Here is a 14,546-nt window from a genome sequence, read left to right as displayed (position 1 = left end):
ACGCAAGATCTATAAAGTTTATTTGAGAGGGATCATAGGATTGAAAGATAAGGGCTGGAGAGATGGCTTAGTGGTTAAGCACTTGCCTGTGAAGCCTAAGGACCCCAGTTTGAGGCTTGATTCCCCAGTACCCACGTAAGCCACATGCACAAGGGGGCGCATGCATCTGGAGTTTGTTTGCAGTGGCTGGAGGCCCTGGTGTGCCCATTCTCTCCCTATCTCTCTCTGCCTCTTTCTCTCTCTCTCTCTCTGTCTCTATCAAATAAATAAATAAAAATAAAAATAAAACAAATAAAAGACAAACACTGAATTTTAAATCTTCTTTCAATAAAAGAAGAAAGGTAGAGAAAATCTGGGACCTAAAATTAAATGGTTTTGATAGAAAAAAGTACTATCAAAAAAATAACTGATAAATTGGGCAGCATGACAATCACTTCTCTTGAAGTGTTTGACTGCAGGCTGCTGAATACCATTGTTGCTTTTGGAAATACACATTACAGACATAGTGAGAAATTCAGAATCCTCTGTTAGAACTGCCACTGTGAATGGAAACTGAGCAAATACTTTGTAAAAGTACTTCAGCTCTTATATCACTCAGTTATGTTACAACTATGCTTTTCTTTAGAGAGAGAGCAGGAGTGAAAGAGAAGAGTGAGAAAGATTCAGTGTGCCAGGGCATCAGCCACTAAAATCAAAATCTAGACATTTGTGCCATCTAGTGAGCATGTGAGAGCTTATGCTTGCCTCATTGTACATCTGGCTTAAATGGGACCTTAGAGCAAACATAACTCCTTAGGCTTCAACCACTAAACCATCTCTCCAGCCCTACCCAACCCTTTGTGTGAGCAAAATGAAAGCCAATACAGGTGCTGAGACTTGTACATCGATACCTGTACAATTGTTTTAGTGCACAACTCCTGCCAGTTTCTCAAATACTTATTGGAAAATGATGAATAAAAATACTGGAGTATATCTATACAATGAAATAGCTAAAGAAATAAGGAATATAATATAATATTATATATATACATGGCATCATATTCAACTCTTCTGAGTGAGAATGAATTAAAAAACAGTCACTGAAGAAGTCTACATGTTTTTAAGTATTTCATTACAATTTCTCAAAATTCAAAGTAATTTCATGTAGTAAAAATTAGATCATTATTGCTTGGGTATATTTTAAAGATAAAAATAGTCAAGAAAACTTTAGGGACACTATTTGTGTTGATTACATTGTGATGAAAGTTTTATGGTAATACATAAATTTCAGATTTATCAAATTGCATATATATTGTATTTATGTACTTTACTTAATTTACTTGCTGTGAAGCTGAAAAAGACATTGCAATCCTAATACTCCTTACCTAAACATCCCAAGGTTTAAGATGTTGTTATATGACTTTTTTTTAATGATCAGTACTTAAAAAGAAAATGTATGTGAATTTTATAAATATATGCATTTTGTATAGCATTTATGGAAAAACACATTAAGATAATCCTTGATGTATTTCTGGTGTGTGTGAGTGTTGTGTGTGTGTGTGTGTGTGTGTGCGTGTGTGTGTGCACGCGCGTGTGCACGTTAGGTACATTATAATGTAAACACTTATGAGGATTAACATTGACTGTCAACTCCATGGGATCAAGGTGTCCAGAAGATTAGTAAAACATGCTGTTCAGTGTGTCTGTGAGGGTATTGAGAAGAGAATGTATAAAATGGGGAAAACCTGCTAGGACTCTGAACAGCACCATACCATGAGGAAATTAGAACTGAAGCACAAGCCTTCCTCGACCCCCCCTTTCCCTCTATCCCTTCCTCTCTGCCTTACTCCCAGGTGCCCTTTCTCCCTCTGTTCCCAGCTGATGGAGATTTGGGAGTTAACGTCTTCTGAAGGCAATGTATTATTGGAGTGGGTTTATGGGTGTTACAGCTAGTTTCCCCATAGCCGTGTTTGGCACAATCTTCTGTTGCTATTGTCAACCTTATGTTGGCCAGGGGGTGATGTCCACCCTCTGCTCATGCCATTGTTTACATTTTCCCCTGCCATCATGGAGCTTCCCCTCAAGCCTGTAAACCAAAATAAACCTCTTTTTCCCACAAGCTTCTCTTGATCAGGTGATTTCTACCAGCAATGCGAACCTGACGGCAACACATACCCTGTAAGATGGAGCAAATTTTCTGAAACATTGAGCTATAAAAATCTTTCCCCTTTTAATTTTTTTTTTAGGGGGGAGGATTTAATCACAGTTACTTATAGTGAACTAACACATATCTTCAAAGTACTTTCATAGGTTGTAGTCATAAAATCACATAACTATTAAAACACTGAGATAGCATCAAATATAATAATTCAGAAAGAATTTTACCAGAATATCTCCCAGATTTTTAATATAAATAATACTATTTTAATTTTTATCGGTTACATTTTCTAGTTTAACTATAATTTTAATTTTAACTATTGTTTGTAGATAGAAATGTAATCATTGTGTTTATTGGGTGATACGTGATGCATGGATATACTTTTACATATGTATATGTATACATATATATACATATATAATATAATATAATATAATATAATATAATATAATATAATATAATATAATAATTATTTATATATACTTACACACACACACACACATATATATATATATATATATTATATATGTATGTATATATTGGGAATATCAGGAATAATACTTAATGGGAATTATTGCTGAATTTGAAAGGTTATTTTGACTCTCCCATTGTTTTTATTAGAATTGAAATGTTCATTTCTTTTTTACTTAAAATATATCCAGTGGCAGAAAATATCATTTTAAGAGCCAGAAGTTATAAATGGAATAATAGCCAGGACTGAGCTTGAATGCACACAATTTAAGCTACCTCATGCATGCTACATTTCTTTACATTTGTATAACCCATTCATTTATCTAACATACATAGATGTTAAAAAGGCAAAAATCTGCCAAATATTTGACTTAAATGTTGACTTGAAAGAACATGAATATTGTTAAGTTAAAGAAAAAGTTTATACATTTGCATTTGGGCTCTGTTAAACTGCATTAGAAATTTGCCAGAGACTGATGATTTGGATTAGTTGTCCTCAGCAGTTCTCACTCTTTTGATCTCTGTCAGTCATTTAAGTACTGTGGCTTGGCTAGAAGAGGTGTGCCACAGTGTGGGCCTTTGTATATCTTAGTTACCATTGGTTCCAAACTGTTTTCTCAACTCTCTGGACCCCATGATGGCCTGACAATACACTAGCACAATGAACACTGAAGTAACTCCTACACTATGATGTACAGAAACGCCCAAACATTTTTCCTGTTAGTCAGATAAAAAATATACCCCTCCCCATTCAATTGTTTCTATCTGGTCACAGTAAAAACTATAGGAAGCCACTGGAGATGCTACAGAAAATTGACTTATAATCTTCCAACAGGTGAAACATTAGATAACTGAGAAGAATATGATTCATATACACTTAGAAATTATTTTCCAGTAACTAAAACTGGATAATTTGTAGCAACTTCAAAAAACTTCGGCTTTGAAATTCATTATTTGGAAAGTCCCACATTGGCAAGGATACCTCTGTTGTTTCAAGTATTTCTTCAATTTCCTTAATTATTGACATAGCTTCAGCTTTTGACTTGGATTTTTAAAAAAAAGTGCCAACTACCTACACAAGACCATCATAATAGCAGGAAAAGATCATGGCATCAAAATAAAAGAGAGGATGATTGGGGGGAATATGACAGAGAGTGGAGTTTCAAAGGCAAAAGTAGGGGGAGGAGGAAATTACCATGGAATATTGTTTACAATTATGGATATTGTCAATAAAAATACAAACTAAAAAAAATGTCAACTGGAGACTTATTCCTTCATGTATATTTCACTCATGTAAGTGAAAGAAATGTTTACCAAAATTCCTGAGACACCTTTGGTTTAGTCCTCAAAAACTTTGTGTCAAGTAGCAATAGTTAATACAATTACTAGGTCAAGAGAAAAATATAATTGTTTTTACCTTGTACGTGGCATAGAATTGGAAAATTTTTCCTTTACTTCAGTAGCATATGATATATTCATCTCTATTTTTATCTGAGTTTAATGATAAAGTTCCTCAATTTGTTTGCAAACAAAAATCAGGAGAGATATAAACTTAAATTCTGAATAATATAATATGTGCTGTATTAGAAGGAAAAATAGAAATAAGAATGGAAAGGAATATATATGTATATGTTTTCAATGAACTGTTTTTATTGAATAAGTACCCCTTATTAACATTTGTGTGGGGCAAATGCACATATAAATTATAGATATAGATATATTGAAAAAGTATGGATATTCCCAAGGGTATTATAAATACATAGTTTATCAGACAAGTGTAAGAACTGAGTATAAAATCAGCAAAATAAATTAGATACTATCCATCTCACTGTCATCTTCCTTCTATTCCTCTTCTCTTCCACACCTCTACATCACCCCTCTCTGCCCCTCTCTCTCAATCTATCTCTATGTGTCTCAGTTTGTAAAGAAAAAATATTATTATCACAGTAGAAATTAAAACATATTTCAAGATTAAAACTTTCAGTTAGTCATAGGAATTTTGAAATATCCACTAAGATGGAATAATTTTATACTAAAAGAAAATAGTAAGTTACAGAACAAGTAACAAATATTATCATTTTCCCCATTACTAATGCTTTGTTGTTAATTTTTGCATTATATTTAATAACAAATTTTGCTATATTATTTCTTGCATAAATCAATGTTCATATTTCCTTACAGTTTTAAAAATATTTATTTATTTATTAACGAGACAGAGAGACACAGATAGAGTATATAAGTGTGTCAGGGCCTCCAGCCACTGCAAGAAAACTCCAGATACATGTGCCACCTTGTGCATCTGGCTTACATGGGTCCTGGGGAATCAAACCTGGATCCTTTGGCTTTGCCAGCAAGTGCCTTAACCATTAAGCAATCCCTCCAGCCCCATTCCTTAGATTTTATTTTGTGGTATTTGTGTGTGTGTGTGTGTGTGTGTGTGTGTGTGTGTGTGTGATGTGCATGCATTCGTGTTGGGGAATATGCATGTGTTTGTGATGGAATGCATGCGGAAATCAGATGGCAACTTCAGGTTTCAGTACTTGCCTTTTACCTTGATTCAAGGCCAAATCTCCACCACATATGCCAGGCTGCTTTCCAGCCATGAAGCTTCTAGGGATTTTTCTGTCTCTACCTCCCATCTTGACTTAGGAGAGGTAGGATGGTAAATGACCACACTACACTACCAAATCTAGCTTTACTTGAATTCTACAGATTTAAACTCAGGTTGTTATTCTTAATTAGAAGTTTTTTTTTTTTTTTTTTAATCCACTAAGCCACCTCTAAAGACCCTCCTTAGGTTTATTTTATCCCAATTATATTACTTTTTTCTGTTCTGGAAATTCAGTATCACATATTGTATGCAGTCTCTAGGACTTTTTATGCAGCTCTTGGCCATACGAGTATGCCCATGTTCTTGTAGATTATATTCTTGAATGTACTAGTTCAGTTATTTATAGAATATATTTCAATTATTATTCTTTCATTATAATTAGACTTGGATTAAAAAATTGAGGTCTCATCAATTCTATAAGGGAGAACTATTCATATGATTTAACCACTCTTCATAAATTCATGTTAACCGTCCATCAGAGATTCTATTTGTCAGGCTTCTCCACTATAATGTTATTATTTCTCACCTTTACATGCTTTAATCTCTAGAATAAAATCTACACATAGCCCACACTTCAGGGTTAGACTTGGACTTAATCTCATTCAAAGTAGAATAACTATAATAGAGCTTTAGAATTTATTCAAGTCAGAAGTTTGGTTGCTATCATTTATTTGTTTTAAATTCAATAATTAGTAGAGTTTTAGTAAATTTATGGAAGACATTGGATAAAGTTCGGAGAGCTGTAACAATTTTGGTTCATATTACTATACACTTTTAATAGACAGACATATTTTTAAAATATAAAAGGGTTTTATGTCAGCTGAGACTTTCACTGATATCAAATTACACCTGATTATCAATAAGTGCTATATTCCAGGAGCATTCTTTTAGAAATTCCTGGTGACCTTTATAAAGTATAGCAGATTAATTTTATAAATCAAATAGCAAGGTCTCTCTAAAATATTCTCTAAACACAATTTTCATTAATTTACCAGAAATGGCTTCATGTTTTCTACCTAAAAGAGAAGTACTACTGATTTATTTATTTTGAGTTTTAAATACAGCTCAGACTTCAAGGGAAAATTGTAATAAAAGGCAAAGAAAGCAAAACAAATACCATTGGTTATGTATCTAGTAGCAAATTACATCATTTTAAACTTCTATTTGCTTACTTTGTAACTTTAAAAGTCTACTGGAGACCATGTCAGAAATATTAGTAGCTCCTTTTATTAAATTAATTACAATGTTATTTAGATATCTCTCATTTGAAGAAGTTATCATTTCCTCAGTAAAAAATTTGATATTTTCCTAATATTTCATTAACACACATCAATCAACTAACACAAAATTTATTCAAATTTATCCACAGAGAATATCCTCCCTTTTACTATTGTTTATACATCTAGGCCAAAGCAATCCCAGAGACTTTTGCTGCTCTCTCTTTCTCTCTTTTTTTTTTTAATCTATAGAGATTTGAATAAAAGCTTAGAATGCAAAATTCAAGGGTATTTTGATCATAATTACTATAACTGTAGAAACTCTACACACAAACCTCTACTACATGTTCACTTTGTATCCCTTGCAAATCTCCCCTCCAAAGACTCTCTTTTTCTTTTCACCTAGTAACTTTTCTTGAAAAAAAAAATTATTTATTTACTTGACAGGGAAAAAGGGAGAGAGAGAGAGAGAATGGGCACACCAGGGCCTCTAGCCACTGCAAACGAACCCCAGATGTGTGCTCCCCCTTGTGCTGACATGGGTCCTGGGGAATTGAACCTGGGTCCTTTGGCTATGCAGGCAAAGCCTTAACCACTAAGCCATCCTTCCAGCCCAAGTATCTTTTCTTTTTTGATGCAATAATTTCCCCCTCTTACTATACTGGTCTTGTATAAGTGGTGTCAGCCACTGTAAGGTCTTCAATATCAAGGGTAATTCTGCATTATGTTCTTCTTTAATATTTTAAATCATGATATCATGAGCATGAAATGAATGCACTGGAAACTGCTTTCCTTGTTTGCTGCTTAATTACTGTGTGTATGTGTATGTGTGTGCGCACAAGAGTAATAGGAGAGAAGGAGGAAAAAAAAAGAATCATTAAATGAAGCCATTGTTTTCATTATATATTTCTTTTCTTAAGCAGGAAGAAGTCACCTCTATAATGAAGATGCCAAATTGTAATTTATAAAAGTCAATCTTCCTTACTTTCTTCCTTTCTTTTTTTTTTTTTTTTCTTTCTTCCATCCCTTACCTTCCTTCTCCCATGTTTTCACAATGTTTTTTTCTTAGGACTTAAAACAAAGACTATAATAAAACAGCTAGGTTGACAAAAGTGGGTAAGGACAATGAGAAGGCTTTGCAGTTGGGGTATGTGAAAACCAATCCAGCAAGAGGAAGGGCAGGTTTCTGCACAAAACAGCAAAGATGATTTAGCTATCTCTAGTTGGTTTTCTCTGAACCACCATGTCTAGATAAAGATGCACAAAGTACCCATTGCACTTTCTTCAAATAAGCTTCTTAAATTTATGGGAAGCCCCACTTTTACTCATATCCCTTCATATCTAATATATCTAATTGTAACTGCTTGATTGTATGTTAGGAAAAGAAGTCTCCACCTATTCAAAAATGGAAGCCATGCTAGACTTCCCCAAGGGTGCCTAGTGGTAAAAAGGAATGTTGCAGCAACCCTTGGAAGTCCAGGGTCTAGGCAGAGGTTTTTTAATTGATGCTCTGCCTCATCTGTATTCCTCTCTGGAGAGTGTTATCTACACTTTGGCTCTTTCTCCTAATGAAAATGCACTTAGACAATTTTGCTATATAGTTTGCAGTATGAATTCTTCTCCCTTGACAATTTATCTACCTAGTTCTTAGGTATCAATTCTTCCCCACTTGAAAATTTCTTTACCTGGTCCCCAGTTATGAGTTCTTATCCCTGAGGGACATAGCAAGTGTGACTTTCAACTGATGAGAATTTCAATGTGAAGTTAGAATGTTACAAGCACATAGCCAAATTATTTCAGACAATATTAGCCCATTTGATGGCCAATTAACATCCAGCTCTGTTCTCTGATTTAACAACCTGTGACCTAAATGAAAATGTTTGAAATGTGGTATCAGATGCCTAGCTTCTACGAACCTATAGCAAGACTATCATCCCATAGCAGGTGAGACCTAAAGTAGAGATGTCCCATATTTGCTCCTTTATTTGTCCACCTGTTTCCTACCAACCAATTTGAAAGGGCCTTTATTTGTGATTTTCCACTTTTGTCACTATAATTACTTAACACATTAGAACATGATATTTAGAGTAACCTGAGTTAGTGTTCCGGGTCCATAGTCACTCATATTTGGCTTTAGTATAAATACTTTTAATTTTTTTTTCATTTTCATTTACTTATTTGACAGTGACAGAGAGAGGGGGGGGAGGCAGAGAGAGAAAATGGGCACACCAGGGCCTCTAGCCACTGCAAACAAACTCCAGATGCATGTGCCCTTTTGTGCATCTGGCTAATGTAGGTCCTGGGGTGTTGAGCCGCAAACCAGGGACCTTAGGCTTTACAGGCAAGCGCTTAACCACTAAGCCATCTCTCCAGCCAAGTATAAATACTTTATTTCCATCAAGTGAGAGCTGTACATTTTGCCTTGGCCAGACAAATATAGTGATAGAGTTCTTTTATTTTGCTTACTAGTTTTAGTGTTTTCTTCATGTTATGAAAATATTGTATGAATTTCATTGATTTTTAAAGGAAAGTACTAGAAACAGTATAAACTCAAAAAAGAGCAATTTCAAAGTTTTATTATTTAGAAAAAGAGTTCATGCAATCTTACCAAGTGTAAGAGTCAGTTAAATATTTGCAATATTACCAAGTGTCAGAGTCAGTAAAATATTCTGAAATGTAATGAAGATATTTGTGAAAACTCTCTGAACATATTACATATTAGATGTGTGTAATCATTTTAATAATTTATTTGATTTGGAGAAATAAAATGAAATTTGATTTAATATTGAAAAATTATAAAACAATGAATGTCTAAAGGATGGCATTGTAAGTAATGGTACCTTCAGTCACAAACAATTTCTCATTTAGGTACCATCTGCCTGTTTCCTTACATTATATAGGACTTCACACACAAAGATATTGAATGTTTAAAAATTATAATTTTTGTTGATAGGCTTTAGATTGATGGATACTCATGCTTTACTCTCAATTTGATGATGACAGGAACACAGAAGTAATGTTGCCCCCCACAATTAGCACACTGAATGTTCTCTAACACTAAAAATAAATGACTTTGAAATATTAATGAGAATTAGAACCACAGCTTGGCTTGGATTTCCTTTTGCTTTGTGGACTTGTAAGTCATATATCTACTATAAAATCAGATAAGATGTAATGTGATAAAATAATAAATGTAATCAATGATGAAAACACATCTCAGATATTTTGTAACAAAATGACTAACAAGCTATTTTAAAAATGCATTCATCATATATATATATATATATACATACATACACACACACACACACACACACACATATGATGAATTAAACATCATATTGGAATTGGAAAATATAACAAAGTGATTCCAAAAATATCCAATATTTGATGAACAAAATGATTTTCTCCTGATTTTTCTGTCTTCGTTTTCATTTTTATAAAGGATAACAGAAATAATCTCATGAAACATAAGCATGCATACTATAGACAATTATTGGTTACTTAATGTGCTAAACTTGTTCAACTTTTTCAGTCCACTCCTAAATACAACCCTCTGAGTAAAATACACATTAATGTCATCTCTTAAAGCTAAGGAACCTTAAAACACCCTATAAAGCTTAGTAATTTGATAAAGTCCCGTAACTTTAATTTTTTTGTTTATTTTTATTTATTTGAAAGTGACAGACAGAGAGAAAGAAAGAGGCAGATAGAGAGAGAGAGACGAAATGGGCATGCCAGGGCCTCTGGCCACTGCAAACAAACTCCAGACGCTTGCACCCCCTTGTGCATCTGGCTAACGTGGGTCCTGGAGAATCGAGCCTTGAACTGGGATCCTTAGGTTTCACAGGCAAGACTTAACTGCTAAGCCATCTCTCCAGCCCAAAGTCCCATAACTTTAAAATGGAGATGAAAGGATATTCAAAATGCCTAATAGGAAATCGGAGTACACACTGGGCTGCCACAACACAGTGAGTGCTGTTTGAAAATCCTGGTAAGGGCCAAAATAAGACCCATCACACAAATGTTAAATTTTCTACTTTGAACTGCCTCTGTACCATACTATAATGAAGTAGATAGACTGAAATTAGAGCAAAGGTGAAACGATCCTGAGAACATATAGTCAAGTCTATGGTTAATGTGGAAAAATATAGAAGAGGCATCTAGACAATTGACTGAATGGCATGCCATTCTCTAAATGACTTCTAGAATGCAAAGGAGAGGTGACAGTTAACAGTTGCAGGAGTGAAAGCAGCAAGCAAATTAAATTTGAGTGGACTGTAAATTTGGTAATAAGAAATGAGTGATTTTACTTACTTGAAAATTAAGTTAGTAATTATATGTTCCATTGTGGCATATTAACATTAGTATGTTAATAAGTGGAAATATGAAGATTCATAGAACTATATTTACAGTCCCTCTGCTTTTATATCATAATCTTCATGATAACAATAAAACTTTGTAAAATATCCAAAAAAAAAAACATATTATGTTTCATTATTTATCCTAAACTTGCTGTGTAAGATAGCCTTATATGTATTATGGGAGCAAACACAAACAGAGACAAGGTAATTTACTAAAATAATGTAGGTGAATTATGATAAAATTATGAAATGATTTGGTCAATTTAGTTTCTTTTTGTTCTTGTCCTTTTTATTCTTACTAAATATGCACATTGTTCCAAAGTGCTTAAGGTACTTTGAAAATTAGCTAATGCAATATTTTTAAATCATGGTTAATTATAATATATAAAACCAGTCTTTGAAGGCTCAATTTCTTATGCTGAATATAGAATTTTCTATCTAGTAAGAGCCCTAATTTTAAAACTAATATTCTGTTAATGTGCTTGCATAATTCATGTCACTTGAATTAAACTAGCAATAAAATGAAACAATAATTTACTTTTAATTATAATAAAAATTCTGAATGTGACTTAGAGGGTAAATTCCAGGATGAATATATTGATACATACTTTTGAATATTAAAAAAGAATATTAAAACACCCCAGGGCCTATGCACTGCTGTTTATTTCATTCAAATGTTTGACAGTAAATAGAACCTAGCTTAATATTCCTTTGCATGTACAAAGACTTTAATTAACTTCCATGGACCAAAAGACTTCTTTACAACTAAGTTAACTCTTCAATGTGATTAAGGGTTTGCAATTTAGCAGTTTACTTTCCTATCCTTCTTTAAAAGCCACTACTGGATAGACAGCTTCCTGTATTTGAACTCTGTCCTTATCAGTTCTCTACAGGACCTGACACTATATGTATAAGTTTGCATTTCAACCTCCAGTATTAAAACTCTATTTCCTTAATCATTAAAGAACACAATTTATGCCAAGGTTGTAGGATAGTAGGGATTATATTAGAGATAAATGAGCAGGAAATTTCTAACAGCTAGAGCACAACTTTCCAATACACTGAATCTAAGTGTCTCCTTTGCAAATGCATTCCAATTCATCTCAAGTTTTGACTGTGATTAATATCTAAATGTGTGTATGTGAATGTGTGTGCACGTGTATGTCAGTTAGATATAGAAGCCCTCTTTCATGATATTCTTTAATTGGGAAAATTAGTCTACATGAACCAATATCTATCTTTATAAAAATAATAAAACTTGATTAAACAAAGGATAAATGTCCCATTCAGCATGTTCATTTTCAGGGCCCAGTATTGGACACAGGTTATATCAGGCATGTAGCTAAATTTGAGGACATTCAGTAACTTCATTGGACAAGGAAGGGCCATTATGCATTCATGTACTCAAGATTTTCTCTCCATTGCCATCCTTAGGACAGTAAGATTAGATTGGCAGGAATGATCTACTATACATAGAGTAAACCACTATATAGAAATATGAGAGTCAATTTCAGTGAGCTATATTATTTTGAGAGCAAGAGAGCCATAAGTCACTCTAATGAACTCCTGTCATAAAAGAGATTCTACAAAGGTGCAATATGGTTGAGAACAAACCCTTCAATTTGTGCACTGTTGTTTTTATTCCAGTAATAGGTTGATTGCCTCACTATTGATCTCTGTAAGATGACTTTTCCTCCCTGAATGTGCTCCATTTAGAACACTATAGGGTTTTCTTTTTCACCCTGAAAAAAAAATAATGTGTCCCTAAAACTGAAAATATAAAGGATGTTCTGATTTACCTAAAGATGACTTTATGAATACATATTTGAAATTTTAAATATTTTATACTTAAGTATTTTGTATGTTGGGTTTTACACACTTGTAACATAAAGAAAGGATCTCTTTTTTTAAAAAAATTTTTTTGTTCATTTTTTATTATTTTATTTGAGAGTGACAGAGAGAGAGAAAGAGACAGAGAGAATGATTGAGAAATGGCGCACCAGGGCTTCCAGCCACTGCAAACAAACTCCAGACATGTGCGCCCCCTTGTGCATCTGGCTAACGTGGGTCCTGGGGAACCAAGCCTCGAACTGGGATCCTTAGGCTTCACAGGCAAGCGCTTAACCACTAAGCCATCTCTCCAGCCCAAGAAAGGATCGCTTGTAAGATACATACTAGTTAGGATAAAACATGTAAAGTTGTTATTCATCTCTAACCTTCCAGGTGAGTTGAAATGAGGGGATTATAAAACCTACTATTATTTTTTTTCCTTTTCTGTCTCCATGCTTCAGTGAATGTTTGTAAAAGAACTCAAGAATATCTTCAACATCATTATTCCAAACCAAAGAGTTTATTTCAGATTAAACAAATACCACTGGGGTTCTTTTTTATAAGTGAGGAGCATGATAGAAATGACAATTAGTTGTGTGTAGAAAATTTTTAAAAAAATGGTTTCTTTTCTAATAACATTATCTTATTAAGAATGGCACACAGCATTTAATTCCACATAGATTTTACTGCTTTTAGAAAAATAAGCATGCTCATGTAATTCCACATGCCAGCAAATTTGACTAAAAGCTTGTGTCAGACAGGGTATGGTAGTGCATGTCTTTAATCCCAGCACTCAGGAGGCAGAGGTAGGTGAATTGCTGTGACTTTGAGGCCACTCTAAGAGTACATAGTAGATTCCAGGTCAGCCTGAGCTAGAGTGAAACCCTACCTACCTCAAAAAAAAAAAAAAAAAAAGTTTACATCAATTTAACTTATGCTCTGCCATTTTCAATTTATACTTCACCTGTTCCTGAAATGGAGTCTGACCACTCCAATAAAACATATGCAAATACTGTTAATATAAAAATATATTTTTTGCAAAAATACTTATATACAATCTTATGATTACATAGTCTTAGTTTACAAATGAGAATTCAATTTTAAATTAAGATATCAATTGTAAAAGTAAATAAAAGTCTGTATAAAATACACACTATATTACCAAGATCATAAGCAAAATTTCAAAGAAAAACTGCAATAAAAACATACAAAAATCTTAAGAGGAAATTTTAATTACTTATAGAAATAATTAAAAATAAAACAACAGCTATAAATTTTCTTTTGAATTAAATTGTCACTGCCCATTTCTGATAAATTAAGACATGTGAAACTATGTATAGTTCATTCTATTAAGCAAAGAAGTAATTTTGATATTTCAGAAAAGATATTAATATCCTCTTTACTCTCCTGCATATAAAGATTGATTATTTTTTTATTTTACAAGCAAAATTGATGGTCATTTTGTTTATGATACCTAAAATATTGAGCTTCTAAGCATTAACCTTTCAATGATGATAACATTTCCCTTAATCTGTTCTATTTGATCTGTTATTATTGAACTCATTATTTGGTACTTAGTAACTAGGGGAAAAAAGTCTCTGTTTTTTGTTGTGGTTGTTGATCTTACTAACATTCTGCAATTCTTTGATACTAGCCATCTCTTTTAAGTTGCTGAATTTTACTATGCATACATTTTTTTCATTTTTAAAAATATTTTTCTATTGTTTTACATTTTCATTTGTACATGCAACTTATTTTGATCTAATGTCACCCAATTTTCCAATTTTATATCTGCTCTCCTCCATTAACACCATTCTTCTTCCCCATTAATCCCCATCTTTTTTTCATGCCCATTTTTTAACCACTGAGTTCAATTGTTTGCTTGCATGATTATGGCTGGAAGATTATTCACTGTG

General features: G+C 33.2%; 1 protein-coding gene across 1 annotated transcript in view; it reads right to left on the bottom strand.

Moving 5' to 3' along the window:
• The window catches only part of Klhl1 (kelch like family member 1), a 382,842-nt gene that overhangs the window by 217,743 nt on the left and 150,553 nt on the right, over positions 1–14,546 (bottom strand). The window lies entirely within an intron of this gene.

This window comes from Jaculus jaculus, chromosome 3, assembly GCF_020740685.1.
Source record: "Jaculus jaculus isolate mJacJac1 chromosome 3, mJacJac1.mat.Y.cur, whole genome shotgun sequence".
Taxonomy (NCBI): domain Eukaryota; kingdom Metazoa; phylum Chordata; class Mammalia; order Rodentia; family Dipodidae; genus Jaculus; species Jaculus jaculus.
The sequence above is the reverse complement of the archived record's forward strand: the minus strand, read 5'-3'. Positions and strand labels throughout refer to the sequence as shown.